General features: G+C 39.7%; 1 long non-coding RNA gene across 2 annotated transcripts in view; it reads left to right on the forward strand.

Moving 5' to 3' along the window:
• LOC147348275 (uncharacterized) overlaps nucleotides 1-15,108 on the forward strand; it is a 55,395-nt gene that overhangs the window by 26,699 nt on the left and 13,588 nt on the right. The window contains exon 3 of one of the 2 annotated variants that reach the window (XR_015151328.1): nucleotides 5,192-14,386. The exons of the other annotated variant lie outside the window; for it this stretch is intronic. This is a non-coding gene — a long non-coding RNA (uncharacterized LOC147348275). Of the gene's footprint in view, nucleotides 1-5,191; nucleotides 14,387-15,108 lie in introns of those variants that run through there. 2 annotated transcript variants of the gene reach the window in all.

Here is a 15,108-nt window from a genome sequence, read left to right on the forward strand (position 1 = left end):
TCATTTTGCTAAAGACATTCACATTATATAAGCTGTATTTAAGAAAGATATGAATGACAGTCTCAACTAGTGAATTTAACCTGGAATGGGATGATTAGCAAGAGGAGAGAGCAGTATGGAAACAGGAATGAGATAATACAAAAAAAGAAGGGATTCAAAGAGCGAGAGAAAGAGTAGCAGGGAAGGAGAGGTTGAGAGAGAGAGAGAATTAGTAGTTGCAGAGGAGATTTTGGACTGAGATCATCTCTGTTCTTGAGGTACTTTAAGTATAATTCTTTCCTAAAAGGTTCAGATTCAGATATTTATGAGACAGAGTTGCTATTTCTTTTAGAGGCTTGTCAAGTGTACAAGAGGAGGAAAAATCTGTTTGTGAAAGGAGTTTACAGTATACTTAAAGTTTATTTTAAAAATAAATAGGACTTGATAGATAGGGCAGTAAACAACAGGCCCTACCAGGAACCTGCCAGGAGCACTAACAGGAAGCATCTGTAGGCTGCCAAGAGCCAGAAATAAGAATGAACAGTTCTTACCGTCAGAGAGTCACAGGAATACTCACAAACAAAAAGGATATTTGGGGAGCAGCATCTGTAAGCCAAGTTACTCCTGTCACGAACACACTCACAGTTTACATAGAACATACCCACACAGGTAAAGCCACATCTGAATCAGATGTTGCTGGCTCCCTTTGCTATAAGTTCCTGGTTTTGTTTTAGCCTGAAATTGTGACATGATACAGAAAAATAGGTAGAATCCTTTAGAGAATTTAATATCATAGGGATATAAAAATGTGCATGATCTCAATAATTAAGAAGTATGAATGACCAGAAAAGAGTCTGTGTGCTCCCTCCAAAAGTTTATTATTTTAACATTTATATTTATTAACTTTGCAAAGGTCGGACTAATTATGGATATGTGCTTACTATGTGCTGAGCATGATCACAGGAGCTGAGGATACAAACATGACAGAGAGAAGCAACCTTTACCTTCCTAGAATCTCCTATTTTCACAAAGGAAGAAAATGAGAAAAAATGAACGAGGTGATTAAAGATTGGACTAGGACTAGTAATAAAAAGCTATGAAAATAATGATATAATAGAAATCCTAGGGATAAAGAGTGGGACCAACATCAGGCAGGGCCCAGGTGGCCCTTTCGAGTGGCGAGCTTTGAGCTAGGGTTGGAAAGGTAATAAGCAAACCATGTGATGACAAAGCATAGTATATGTTTGATCCTGTTTCAATTAATTAAGACTTTTTTCTAGAGAAAAATATAATAGAGCTGGGTTATAAAGCTCATTGGATAAAGACTTAAGAGAACTGAGTCTATTTTCTGCCACTTAATAGCTGTATGCCCTTAAGCCAGTCACGTAACCTTTAAAAGTATGGCTTTCTTCATCTGTGAAATGTGTGGGTTGGGCTGGAGGATCTCTGAGGTCCTTTTCAGCAGTAAAAGTATTCCTTTCTTGTCCCTACTGCATTTGTGTGCATAGAGCACTTGCACACACACCACAGATGTAAGTCTTCTATTAATATTTTCTAATTGTTGTCTGGAATAAACTGAGCAAAATAAGAAATGCTTACACAACAGAATCTCAGTATAAGTAAAAACCACCATACCTCCTTTTAGCATCTTCCCAAAATTCAACCTTTCCATAAAGGTCTCTGAGGATAAGTAGGACCATATTTGGATATAGCCACACCCCTTTAGCTTCCCTGATAGCTCAGTTGGTAAAGAATCTGCCTGCAATACAAGAGACCTAGGTTCAATCCTTGGGTTGGGAAGATTCCCTGGAGAAGGGAAAGGTTACCCACTTCAGTATTCAGTCCTGGAGAATTCCATGGACTATACAGTCCATGGGGTCACAAAGAGTCGGACCTACTGAGTGATTTTCACTTCACAATCCTTTCTCAAACTATCAGTCTCTGACCATAGTCTCTGATACTCCATGTGTGTATGACTCTTCCTCCATACTCTCCCCTTAGTACCGCCCAGTCCAACATCATCTGATTGGACCAGAAGTGGATACCCAAATTGAGGAAGAATCAACTATAGGCTGACCACTGACCAGGAAAATCAATGGGAAAAGTGAGGTCAGGCTAACCAATCTACTTCAAGGAAGCTGGATTTAGGACTGTAAAACATTTATGGGTTGGTGGCAGGGCAAAAAATTAAGGACATGTGAAAGGCGCCAAAGCATTCAAAGGAAGTTGGTGGCTTCTGTTGCTGTTGAGGCCCCCAGATCCTCCCATCTCCAAAAGGCCCTGGCATTAGTGTTTTCCATACTCTATTTCTATGAAATTTCTCAGTCTTCTATCAACAATCACCATCTCTACTGAATTTCTTCACTGGATGTCTTTCAGCCAAATTGCATTCACTAAAACAAAATGTGGCTCATTCAATAAATAAGCTAAACTCCTTGGGGATGTTAATGGTGACCAGATTTAGAAACAAGAGTAATAAATGAAAATGGGGGAAAGGCTCTTTTTTTATGAAATAGAGGTTAGATGGTTATGAGTTGCTGGCCCAGCGAGAGGTGAGTGGCACCTGAAGCAGAAAGCAGATTCCAGAAAATATGCTGTTTAGGGGATGTTCCAAAATTGGTCTGGAAGGACTGAAAGGAGATGAGTAAGATGGAAACATTTGACCTACAATTTTGCTAATGAGCAGTGCTTAACTCTGTAAGAAATAAACAGCCCCCAAAGCTTTCAGATGTTTTTCTTTCTCTCCATTCACCTTCCTCCCAGCACAATGCATAATATGTAGTAAAAAGAAAAAAAAATAATACTTATTAGTAAAGGCATAAAATTCTGTCTTTTAGGAACCACACAGGAAGATATTTTCTCCTAGTCTCTCTTCAAAGAACTCTGTATTTTCCCACCCCTGCATAACTCTTCAGAAGTTTTTGTTAATTCTAAGGCTTATGCTCCTCAAATTAGGGATCACAGGGAGACAAATCAAGCTCATCGTTTTTCAGAAGAAGATGGTATGGAGTGATCGTCCAATAGTCACTTCCAACTGCCATCTGTGACAAGTCTGTAAAACATTTCGTTTGCATAATATATGGGAACTCTATTAAAATACAGCACACTGCTACAAGAAGTGGGAATATTCTAAGTCAAATTATGTCTCCACATAAAACCATCCCCCTAGTATTGGCAACAAAGCAGAGTTCTCCTGTATAGCTTTAAATAAGAAAACCCACTGCTCAAGGAATTACTGAATAGACACTAAACCTAGTTTAATCCAAGCTGCTGACATGTTGTGAAGTTACACCAAGAAGAAGGCTGAGGGAAGGTCATTTAGCATAAAGATGCCTGTTTGGGTTGCACATCTTCTCTGTACTAGGATAAGCAAGGACAGAACAGCAATCAGTTTATAAAAGCAGGCGCTGGGTCCCATCCATAATGAGACCTATATACCTGACCTAAAAAGGCCACAGCTCGTGTTTCCAGAATAGAAAAATGTATATCAAATACCTTACCTTTAAAAAAAGATCTTTATGTTTAGTCAAAAGTGGGCCAGCAAACTGATATCTTGACAGCTCATTGGAGATTCTAGCAAAGGAGAATGGCGGCTACTTGCGTTTTTCTTTTTCTCTGCCTCTCTAAAACACTGATGACATCCTTGCTCTAAAAAGGACATTTTGTTTGTCTAGGTCCAGAATTTTTAAAAACATGCTATTATTCTCACAGGTGGCCATTGCAGGGGATGTAAGAGACGTAGGTTCGCTCCCAGGGTCAGGAAAAACCCCTGGCGGAGGAGATGGCAACCCACTTTAGTATTCTTACCTGGAAAATTTCATGGACAGGGGAGCTTGGCAGGCTATAGTTCATGGGGTCGCAAAGAGTTGGACATGTATGAGCAACTGAGTACACACACACACTATTCTCACAGCTTTAAACAGGATTGCAGCTACAGATATAGTTTTCCAAAGGCACCAAATGGCTAGCAAAGACCATGGTTGTTAATTAATGACCCTTTTACATCAGCCTGACATCCTAGCCGTACTTCAGTGATCACTTGAGGAAAATCTGAGGGAAAGAATAGGACAGGAGAAGATGAGAGTTTCTTACCTTCAGTGTTTTAGTTAGCAGAGCCTATAAAGTCATTTGAATTATCAGTGACTTAAATTTTACCGGTGGCTCAGACAGTAATGAATCTGTCTGTGATGAAGGAGACTCAAGTTTGATCCCTGGGTTGGGAAGATTCCCTGGAGAAGGGAATGGCTACCCACTCCAGTATTCTTGCCTGGAGAATTCCACAGACAGAGGAGACTGGCAGGCTACAGCCCATGGGGTCACAAAGAGTCGGACATGGCTGAGCAACTAACACTTTTACTAAACTTCACTGTCAAAGCATTTTTATTGACAATGGAAGCCCTGGAAATAACTTGAGGAGGTATTTTTAATAGTTTGGTTCAAACTCTGTACAGGGTGCTCAATCCGAGGCTGGTAAAACATATAATGGTTTTCCTTCCCAAATAATCTGAATGACAGCCAGGCCCATGTTATACCTCTCTCAAGACAGATGGTGAGAGTGCAGTTCACTGTTCAGTTTTAATTCATTGTTGTATTTTGTAAGACAGCAGCTAAAGAGAGATATTGCATAATTTTAGCAATACCCGGATGAAAACTTGTGTTATACTATGGGTCACTTCCTTGTAGTGTTTTGTGAAACTCCCTTTATATTTGTCACCCCCAAATTCATACCTAGTCAAAAGTAAAAACTGTCCTAAAAGAGAAGGTTCTAATTTTCTTGGCCATTCTTGACACAGTGGTCCACCTTTTGATATGGGCAGGTGTTTCACATTTCAGAGCTCTGGCTCATATTGTTTTCATAGCTCCATCTCTTTTATCCCATAATATCACTAAAGATAAGCAAAGATCTGCCAAATTCAAAATCTTTCACATCTGGATTTATGTCTTCCCTTGAATTGGATTAGTGAGTGCTGACTATGGACCAGCCGCTGGGCTACATGCTTATATTCTTTAGCTATGTCCATCTCATGACACAGAAAGATTAATGCCATTTTATAGATAAGAAAATGAAGCCTCGGGTAGGTTAGGCAACTTTTTCCAAAGTTATATGGCTCATTTATGGCTGAGAAGAAATGTTAACTTCGGTATAATTTTATGGCCTCACCTGCTAATCCACCTCACTAATCAGCTCTTTCTTTTCAATTCCATTATGCAGGGGTGTGCTTAAGCACTGACTCTAAAAACAAGACCTGCTCAACAGCAGCCTTACCTCTGACAGTCCAATCCGGGGTCTGTTCTGGTGAATTCCCACCTGGCTACTAAACACCTGTATTATTTTATACCTATTAGATTAAAGGAAATTGATTTTCTTTGGGGTGAATAACAAGACAACACCTCAAGCAGGTCTTGTCCCATGAAAAAAGTGTCTGTGGCACAACCATGCACTCACTTACATCGTATCCCCTCATACAGTGCATTTTTCATGCGCACAGTGCATTTTGCACACTGATGATTCTGAACTGTGGTGTTAGAGAAGACTCTTGAGAGTCCCCTGGACTGCAAGAAGATCAAACCAGTCCATCCTAAAGGAAATCAGTCCTGCGTATTCATTGGAAGGACTGATGCTGAAGCTGAAACTCCGGTACTTTGGCCAGCTGATGTGAAGAACTGACTCACTGGAAAAAATCCTGATGCTGGGAAAGATTGAAGGCAGGAGGAGAAGGGGACAACAGAGGATGAGATGGTTGGATGGCATCACCAACTCAATGGACATGAGTTTGATCAAGCTCTGGGAGTTGGTGATAGACAGGGAGGCCTGGCGTGCTGCAGTCCATGGGCTTGCAAAGAGTCAGACATGACTGAGTGACCGAACTGACACAGTGCAAGTTCCATAAGTTCACAAACCTAGTCTCATATCCCAAACTTGGAGCCCAGAAGGTAGCACTTGGGTATCCAAGAATCTCTTGAATGACTGAAGGAATGAGTGAGTGAGTGAGTGAACAACAATGTCAAGATCCAGGCACAAGAGACACCAGTATAGGAGCTTTTTACTCCCTGACCTGCTTTCACCAACTGTATTGCTAATAGCAGCCCATTTCCTGGATCCTGCGTTATTAACCCAATAAGATCCCCAGTTCTAGCGCTTCCCTTGAGTCTCTCGCTTGAGAGAAAGCCAGTCCACCTACGGGTTTATCATTAGTTTTAGAATGAACTTAACATTTCTTGGGCTTCTCATGTGGCTCAGCCGGTAAAGAATCTACCTGCAATGCGGAAGATCTGGGTTCAATCCCTCGGTTGGGAAGATCCCCTGGAGAAGGGAAAGGCTACCCACTCCAGTGTTCTGGCCTGGAGAATTTCATGGACTGTAAGGAGGTGGGGGGCAGAGGGTATTTCATACTATCCTCTGCATGCCTAGCCTCCAGGGAGTGAAAAAAAAAAAACAGAGAGATTATTTTTGCGGTAATCAGACTTCTTAACAGTGAAATGGTCTTGTTAAGCTATTTCCTTTTCATTCATTCAGAATAGGTTTACTGAGTGGTACTGTGTGCCAGGTATGTTGTAAGAGCTAAGGATATTATGAGAATGAAAACAAAAAGGACAAGAATTTTTGTCATCATGAAACTTAAATTTCAGAGAAGGGAGCCAGAGAGTAAACCAAATAGATAAGTAAAACACAGCAAGTTTGAGGAAGTGATAAACAGCAAAAAGAAAAAGAAGTGGGATAGGAAGTGCTGACAGTGGAATGCAGTGTTAAATAGGGTGGATATTAAGGGTTTAATTGTATTCCTCCAAAGAGGAATTCAAGTCCTAATCACTAGGACCTCAGAATGTGACCTTATTTATAAACAATCTATGCAGATACAGTGAGTTAAGAGGAAGTCATACTTGAGTGGAGTGGACTCTTAGTCCAATATGACTATTGTCTTTTCATTAGAAGATAATGTTTAGACACACAAGGAGAGCATCACGTGTCTACAGAAGCAGAGACTGGAGCATTGCAATTATAAGCCAAGGAACACCAAGGACTTCTGACCATCACCAGAACTAAGAAAAGGCAAGGAGGGATTGTACCCAACGTCTGAGAGGGAATGTGGCCCTGCTGACCCTTTAACTTGGACTTGTAGCCTCCAGAACCCTAGGAGAATAAATAAATATCTGTTTTTTTTTTTCAAGCCTTTTCAATAGTTTGGTATTTTATAATAGTAGCCATAGGAAATTAATATAGTGGGCAAGGAAACCTCAACTGTGGGGATGACATCTGAGGAAAGACCTGAAGCTGGTGAGGGAGCACCCACACAGCTACCCTGAGGAAGAGGGAAGAGCAAGTACACAGGCTCAGAAGTAGGAGTGGATGCAGCAGATTCCTGTGGCTGCAAGGGGGCCAGAGTGGCTGTGGTCAGGCTAGGAAAGGGAGAGCACTCAGGTCCAAGTGTAATAGAATCTAAATACCAGGGAATCTTGGCTGACCTGTTAAAACACAGAGAGCTGGGCACACCCCTCAGTGTTTCAGTATATCTGGGGTAGGCTCTGAGAATATGCGTGTCTAACAAGTTCCCAATGCTGATATTGTTGGTCCAGGGGCCATGTTTTGAGAATCCTTGTTGTAGGATACATCAGGCATTGTAACCGCTTAGATCTTTGCTCTGTGAGAGCCAAAAGCTATTCTAGGGTTAGATTAGAGGGGTGACACAGGAGGACTTCTGTTTTAGCAGGATGCTGTGCCTGCTGGGTGGGGAACGGGGTCACCAAAGGGTGACTGGTCGAAGCAGAGAAACCAATTGTACGATTATTAGAATAAAAAGTATATAATGTGAAGCAACTGTTTAAAAGTACCTAGGGACCAGTGTCGGAGAAGGCAATGGCACCCCACTCCAGTACTCCTGCCTGGAAAATGCCATGGATGGAGGAGCCTGGTAGGCTGCAGTCCATGGGGTCGCTACGAGTTGGATACGACTGAGTGACTTCACTTTCACTTTTCACTTTCGTGCATTGGAGAAGGAAATGGCAACCCACTCCAGTGTTCTTGCCTGGAGAATCCCAGGGACGGGGGAGCCTGGTGGGTTGCTGTCTATGGGTCTCACAGAGTCGGACACGACTGAAGCGACTAAGCAGCAGCAGCAAGGAGCAGCATGTGTTGTTTGGGTGTTATTTGGATGGGAGGGAAGGAGCATTTGGATTAATTCATAGAAAACAAATACATAAATAAGAGATCTGAGTTACCATGATTCCTTGAAAGCCTGACATTCTTGGAGAACAGCACTTACTTAATAAGAACTATATGACCTCTGTATGTCACCAGCTTCCCCTCCACTCATGTCCATGCACAGCCAGTTCAGAGACCAAGCACCTGTTAAGTCTGGAAATTCTTAATACACCCTGCAGGTCATCACTTGAGGGTTTTTTTTTTTTACTGCCTTTGAAAGAAAAAAGTGTCCCTTTACTCCATCCTAATAGCAACTCAGAATTCTTGGAATTTTAAGAGTTTTTGTTTCAGTAGATAATGAGGACTCCAGTGAGCATGTCTGTTAAAGCTCTCAGATCACTCCCAGAGTGACCTTTACAAAGGTCCTAAAATAGGTTAGAATACCTATTATCTTTTTATATAAAGCCGAAATCTTGCCGTGGAAGAAATTTCCAATGTGAAGAATGAAACAAACTACTAGGGTTAATAATGACCAAAAAAAGTAATACTTAGAATCATACATCCAACCTCTTTAAAGCCTCTTTCTATTAACACTTTCTTTTTCCACTTCCTGTGTGCTCTCACATTCTTATGGGTTTATCATCTTGAAGGTAAAGCTCACAATAGCTACTGAGATGGCTTCAAAACATAATGGTTTTATTTCTTGGCTGTTTGTAAGGTTCTCAATTTGCAATTTGTATTTCATAAATATCTTAACATTTTTTTTTTTAAAGGAGAATTTTGAAACAATCAAAATCCTGGATAAAGACATAGCCTATGTCCTTTGTATTCCAAGGGAAAAAGTGAAGCATCTTCAAAGTGTTGTTTAGACCACTTCAGTGGCAACCCACTCCAGTGTTCTTGCCTGGAGAATCCCAGGGACGGGGGAGCCTGGTGGGCTGCCGTCTACGGGGTCGCACAGAGTCGGACACGACTGAAGCGACTTGGCGGCGGCAGCAGCAGCAGCAGCGCTGATACACTGTATCATTAGCTAATGCAGAAATTAACTTCTCTGTTCCTAGTTTCCATATCAGTAATTTAAGGGAGTTTGGATCAAACTCCAAAGTCCCTGGCAAGCTCTAGAATTAGCTGATTTAAATTGTACTATTGTATCCTAGATTTGACTTTAAAAAAGGGAAGTCATGTTATTTTGTGTCCTTTCTAATACTGAAACTGAAATTCAAATCTTCTGGGGGCCAGACTGTAGTATAAGTGAGTGACGCAGATGACAAGCAAGAAAATAGAGTCAAGGATCAAGAACTGGCATCTGTGAGGAGACCATGGACACCGATGCGAGGACCATGGTGATCTGTGACTGAAGAACATTGATACTATGCTCTAGCCTCTGTGAGCATTAAAGAGATAGAGATGTGAGTTTACAAATGTTTCCAGTATTTCAGAAGCTCAAAATATTCATATTTGTTGATACCACCTTGATCTTTAAATTGACAACCAATTCAAATTAAAACATCATCACTGTGCAGGCCAAACGCTGGCAGCTCAAGCCTATCTAAAAGCTACTGGTTTCATGATGAAAGCCATATTGGATAAGATTTACCCCTCCAGGGGGTTATTGTTGCAAGCTAAGTTTCCACAGGGGAAGGATCCGGTAGCCTGAGTCCATATTAATTTTCTCTCTTAAAAAAAAAAAAAAACCAAAAAACTGCTAACCTTTTCCGCTACAAGGAAAAGGCTAAGTAAAGCATCATAATAACCAGAGATGAAACTGACAGTCAGAAAGATAGACACGGGATACTCTAAAAATGCCTACAGGGCAAGACAAACTGGTTTTGCAGAGGTGGCTTACCGACTGAGATCTGAGCTATAGCTCCATTGGCTGATTGGTGAACAGCACAAATTATGGCTGGGCTGACTAGTCAATCAAAATGGCCACAGGATGAAAATTTGCTTTCTTTTTCTTCCCTCAAATGTACTGATATATCTCCCCATAGACTCCATTCATTTCCAGCTTCAAAGTGAGTTTAATCATTGGTAATAAATCACAAGAACTACCCAAAAACCACACCTAGAAAATAGACAAGTGAAGACAGAAAACTATAAATAGGATTGTTTGTTTTAGAGAACTATTAATAAGATAAAGAAGTTGGCATCTTTAGGATTTCTAAGTTTTTATCTACTGATAATTCATTTAATACATGGAGGTCCATAAAAATTTCAAGGAAAGGTACATAGGTTTATGGATTTTCTATATAATTAAAATTAGTTTTCTTTCAGTTTGTCTCCTTGCTGTTATACTATACAAAAAGAAATAATCTGAAAATTTCCACTAATATTGTTGTGAGGTCCAAGTGAAAATATAGGCTATGTTATACTGGAAGTTGGATTCCTCCACAAAAAAGCCTGAGTCAAAGTCTTGGGAATTTATTTGAGAGATGGTCCCAGGAGCAGGAAGCATGAAAGGAGAAAAATCCAATTAAGCTGGAATATTGAATTGGTGATGGTTTTAAGCAACTAGGTTCATTCCTACCGGGGGCCTCTGAGAACAAGGTAGAATATGTCTCAGAATGCTCCCACCAAAAACCAAAGTGTCTGATCCATTTATAGATTCTTAGTCTCTAATAGTTGAGATTTACTGTGGGTTTTATCTTCCTTGTATATAATAACTGTTCATGGCTTTAGGAAGAGTCTTGAAGCAGAACAGCAGAGAGATACTTGGGGGCACTTGAGGTAGGAATCAACCATCAAATTACAGGTACACTAAGATGTGTATAGATGCTCCCTGGGTCAGGAGAATCCCTTGGAGAAGGGAATGGCTACCCATTCCAGTATTCTTGCCTGGAGAATTCCATGAAGATAGGAGCATGGTGGGCTACAGTCCACGGGGTTGTTGCAGAGTCAGACCGGACTGAGGGACTAACACTTTCACACTTTTAAATTAAGTATACAAAATTGGACCACACCAAAAAAGATAGGCTGTCACCCTTTAGAGCAGCTAGAAATGAAGTGGGATATAAAGAGAAATCCATGAATATGCCAAACAAGAGAGAAAACCTGGTACCCTCGTATCATGACTGCCAGTTCCATTGGGTGCTGCCTGTGTGCCTATGTGAGTTCTATCTGTTTCCCGTGTATCAATGTATGTAACCCTGACCACAACTTTATGCCATAGGCACTACTTTTATTCCATTTTTCAATGATAAGCAAATTAATGATTAGAGAAATTAAGTCATAGTGTTTTAATATACCACATGAACGAAAAACTAACCATGGTTCAAAAAGATGCCTCTTTCCCCCAAAAGAGGCCCAAATCAAAAGTCATCAGGGAAGATATCTTGAATCTCAGGCATTGATTTGCTGCCTCATATGTGATAACCCTAGAGAATATTCTCAAGCCAGCAGTCGTAAGGATATATTTATTTAATTACGGTTTCTGATCTTAAGCAATGATCAGCACACTAGCAAGTCACAAATAAAAAGTTTTCTCAACATCTAGTCAACTTCTCTGGGAAAATACGACTCAAGTTAGAAATGTCTCAGGGGTATTGAATTATCAAGAAACACACCCACTGTATATCAAAAGATCCACTCATATGAAACAAGTGCTTATGCAAGTGTACCTGAAAAGAAATTTACGCTAAAAAGGAATTATGTTCTTTTAAAAAAAAAAAGTACTTTTTTTCCTCCTGCTGGGTATTACCATTGTGTGTCTTCAGAACAGAATCAGGTTTTTACAATTCGTTAACTCAGTGCCACCACTGGCGTGCCAAAGACTTGTGTACCCCATGCAGAGACCTTATTTCCCTTTCATGGTAACTAATGACTTCCCCACCCTCTGCTTTCTTGGCTTCCAATACAGGTTTTGAATACTATGGGGAAGAAAATGGAAAAAAAAAAAAAGAGACAATGGAAAAGGCGCTTCTGAAAAATGAGTAAAGTTATATCATATCACAATGAGCATTTTTATTCTGATTCACTTAATTTTTTTTAAGCAGATCAGGTGGGCAAATGTGGGCATGATTAAATGAGTCCCAGTAGGTGATATAGTAATTTGAAATACTCTTAATGATGTCAAACTGAACTGTTACAATGTGATTCTTGGCAATTAAGACATTTATCCACCCAGATTGGAATTATTATTATTATTTTTTTTTTTTGCTGTTTATGATATATACCTTTTTGTGATTTGAGTTCCAATTTTGGCTTAAATAGAGGGATATTTTTTTTAAACTGTATTCAATTCTTTTCTATTAGTTACCTAGTTAATTCAATTTCCTCGGAAATGAAATGATACTGACAAGCAGATATACACACTGCCACATAATTTCTTTCCATGTTGCTTAAAAATATAACAGTGAATAAAATAGAAAGAAAAAAGTAGACACTTTAGCAATGTAGACATAAATGGTGATGACTTGGATGCAATATGAAAGCTGGCTTGTACAACCTGTTTAACATATGGTCAGAGATACCAGTGTCTTTCTTGGTTCCTTAATTTTTCTCAGAAGGTCTTAATTTTCAAAACATATGGTTCTGTTAATAACTGGCCAAAGAATATCGGCATGTGATTTAAAAAAAAAAAATCAGAGCCTACAACAGAATGTTTCTCTCTTCTTCATGCTATTATAATAAAGGGAAAATGGACATCATTGGATTTTTGCTTGGGCTTCAGACCTCCTTGACATTCCTTGACACTGTGTGCCCAATTAGGGGTGGATATAATTTGGGGACAGGGGCTTCCCTGGCGGCTTGGTGGTAAAGAATCCACCTGTGATGCAGGAGATGCAGGTTTGATCCCTGGGTTGAGAAGATCCTCTGGAGAAGGAAATGGCAGCCCACTCCACTCCAGTATTCTTGCTTGGGAAATCCCATGGACAGAGGAGCCTGGTAGGCTCCAGTCCATGGAATTGCAAGAGTCAGACATGACTTAGCGACTAAACAACAATGACATAATCTGGGGACAGGGTCCATAGATTTCCTTAAAGTCACAGAGGGGCTTGAGACATTTCTGCACAGCACACACACACACACACACACACACACACCAAACAAACAAAAATACAAAGCAAGATGAGGAGAAAATGAATTACAATGCTGAGATAATTAGGCCTTTAATTGCTTTTCTTGACATTAAAGGATGTCAAAGAATCATCTACTCTGTTGCATAGTTCTGATCCATGCCAGAAAAAAACTTTCTTTGTCTGTATTTCAGCAAAATGTTCTTCTCCTGAACCCCTTGGCAGTACTCAGGTTTTGAAGTTAGACAGTCTTAAGGATTCCTTGAATAGTCCTCTGTGCCAAATTCATGGCTCATATGCAGCACCTAAACCAGGCTGTAAGGTCTGTATTTCTGTGATTGAATTTAACTTTAGAATATAATTATACCCAACTTCTACCAATATTTATATAATTATTCTGTGCCTTGTTTACTTGTATTGTTGTTCAGTTGCTCAGTCGCGTCTGACTCTTTGCAACCCCGTGGACCGCACGCAGTACGCCACTCCTCCCTGTCCTTCACCATCTCCCGGAGCTTGCTCAAACTCATGTCCATTTATATAACCTGCTTTAAATTCTCGCGCAGATAGTAATCATAAGGTAAATACCCTTGTGAGAAAAGTTAAACCTGGGTAATTACATCACACTCCTGTCATTTTGGCCCTGATCATCCTTTATTTTCCCTAGTAGCGCTTACAGTTAACCAGCTGACTTTACATTATATGTTACTTTGTTTTAGAGTTGTGTCTGTCACCCCAGTAAAAAGTAAGTGCCATCAGGCTTTGGCAGGATATTGGCTAACATGTTCAGCATTATACCCCAGTTCCTAGAACAAAGTGTAGCCATAACAGGACCTTGGTGGAGATTTCTGAATGAATTCGGTTATCTGAGCTCATAGAAAAGGTTATAGAGACCAAATATTCCTCAGAGACCAGCCAGCTGATTCGCTTCTCTGTGTTGTTTTGATTCCTCCTAATGAACTGTCCAAAGTGTTAAAACAGAATCATGTTTTAGTTCTGCAATCTCTTATGTTTAGACAGAAATCCATTCTTTATACATGAATGTTCCCTATTTAAATAACAATATAATTCTTAGCACTTGTTTTAAGTGATTCTAAAAGGAGGAAATCATTGGCTTTACAAGCCTTGCATAATTGAAAATCTGGGTACATTTTAGCAAAGGCTAATGGGTACATATTTATTTTTCTGTGGAGTTGCTTTTGTATAGTGCCTTGAAAGGAACTCTTATTAAACTTTTAATGATATTCAAAACAAACTCTCTTTATGTTTCTAAAGAAAATTAGCATGCTGTTTGCAGCCTTATACCAGCTTCAGTTTCATGGCCTTTAAATCATCATTTATATATTTCTAGTGTTCACCAAAGAACAAAATATGTCCCATAGAATTCGTGGTTTGCTTTAAGGATGCATGAGAGTACAATTGAGAACCATGCAATTCATAACAAATTCAATCTAGACAAGACAGCGTGTCATTCAATTCAGCCCCACCTATTTCTCCTTTCCCACAAGAGACTGAAGAATGGAAGTCATTCGCTCAAATATGAAATTCATGAAACACTTTCATTCTATGACAGCCATACACCAAGGACCAGAAAAATCATTTCATCTCATAATGTTTTAGAGACCCCAGGCAAATGTAAACAGTAGACGCTGTTAGACATTAAGGATTCATTACAACCGCTAAACAGCTAAACTGAAAATCTACTGATTTATTTGGAATTCCATAGGATTCTGGTGGGAGACTTATTAAATTATTTATTAAACTTCAACGGAAAAAAATTACTATTTATTAAATCTGAATATAGCACTTATAGGTGTCCTTGTTTCATACCATGGTTTATATTAAGGGGTAAAATACATGGTAAAATAACATTTAGTGTCTAACATTAATCCACCAGTAGTAATCCATTTTAATATAGGACTATAGTTCTTCAGTAAGCTGACTCCATAGTGATTTGGTGGCTCAGACGGCAAAGAA

This window comes from Bos grunniens, chromosome 22, assembly GCF_055505025.1.
Source record: "Bos grunniens cultivar Pamir isolate PY7600 chromosome 22, Bosgru_T2T1.0, whole genome shotgun sequence".
Classification (NCBI taxonomy): Eukaryota; Metazoa; Chordata; class Mammalia; order Artiodactyla; family Bovidae; genus Bos; species Bos grunniens.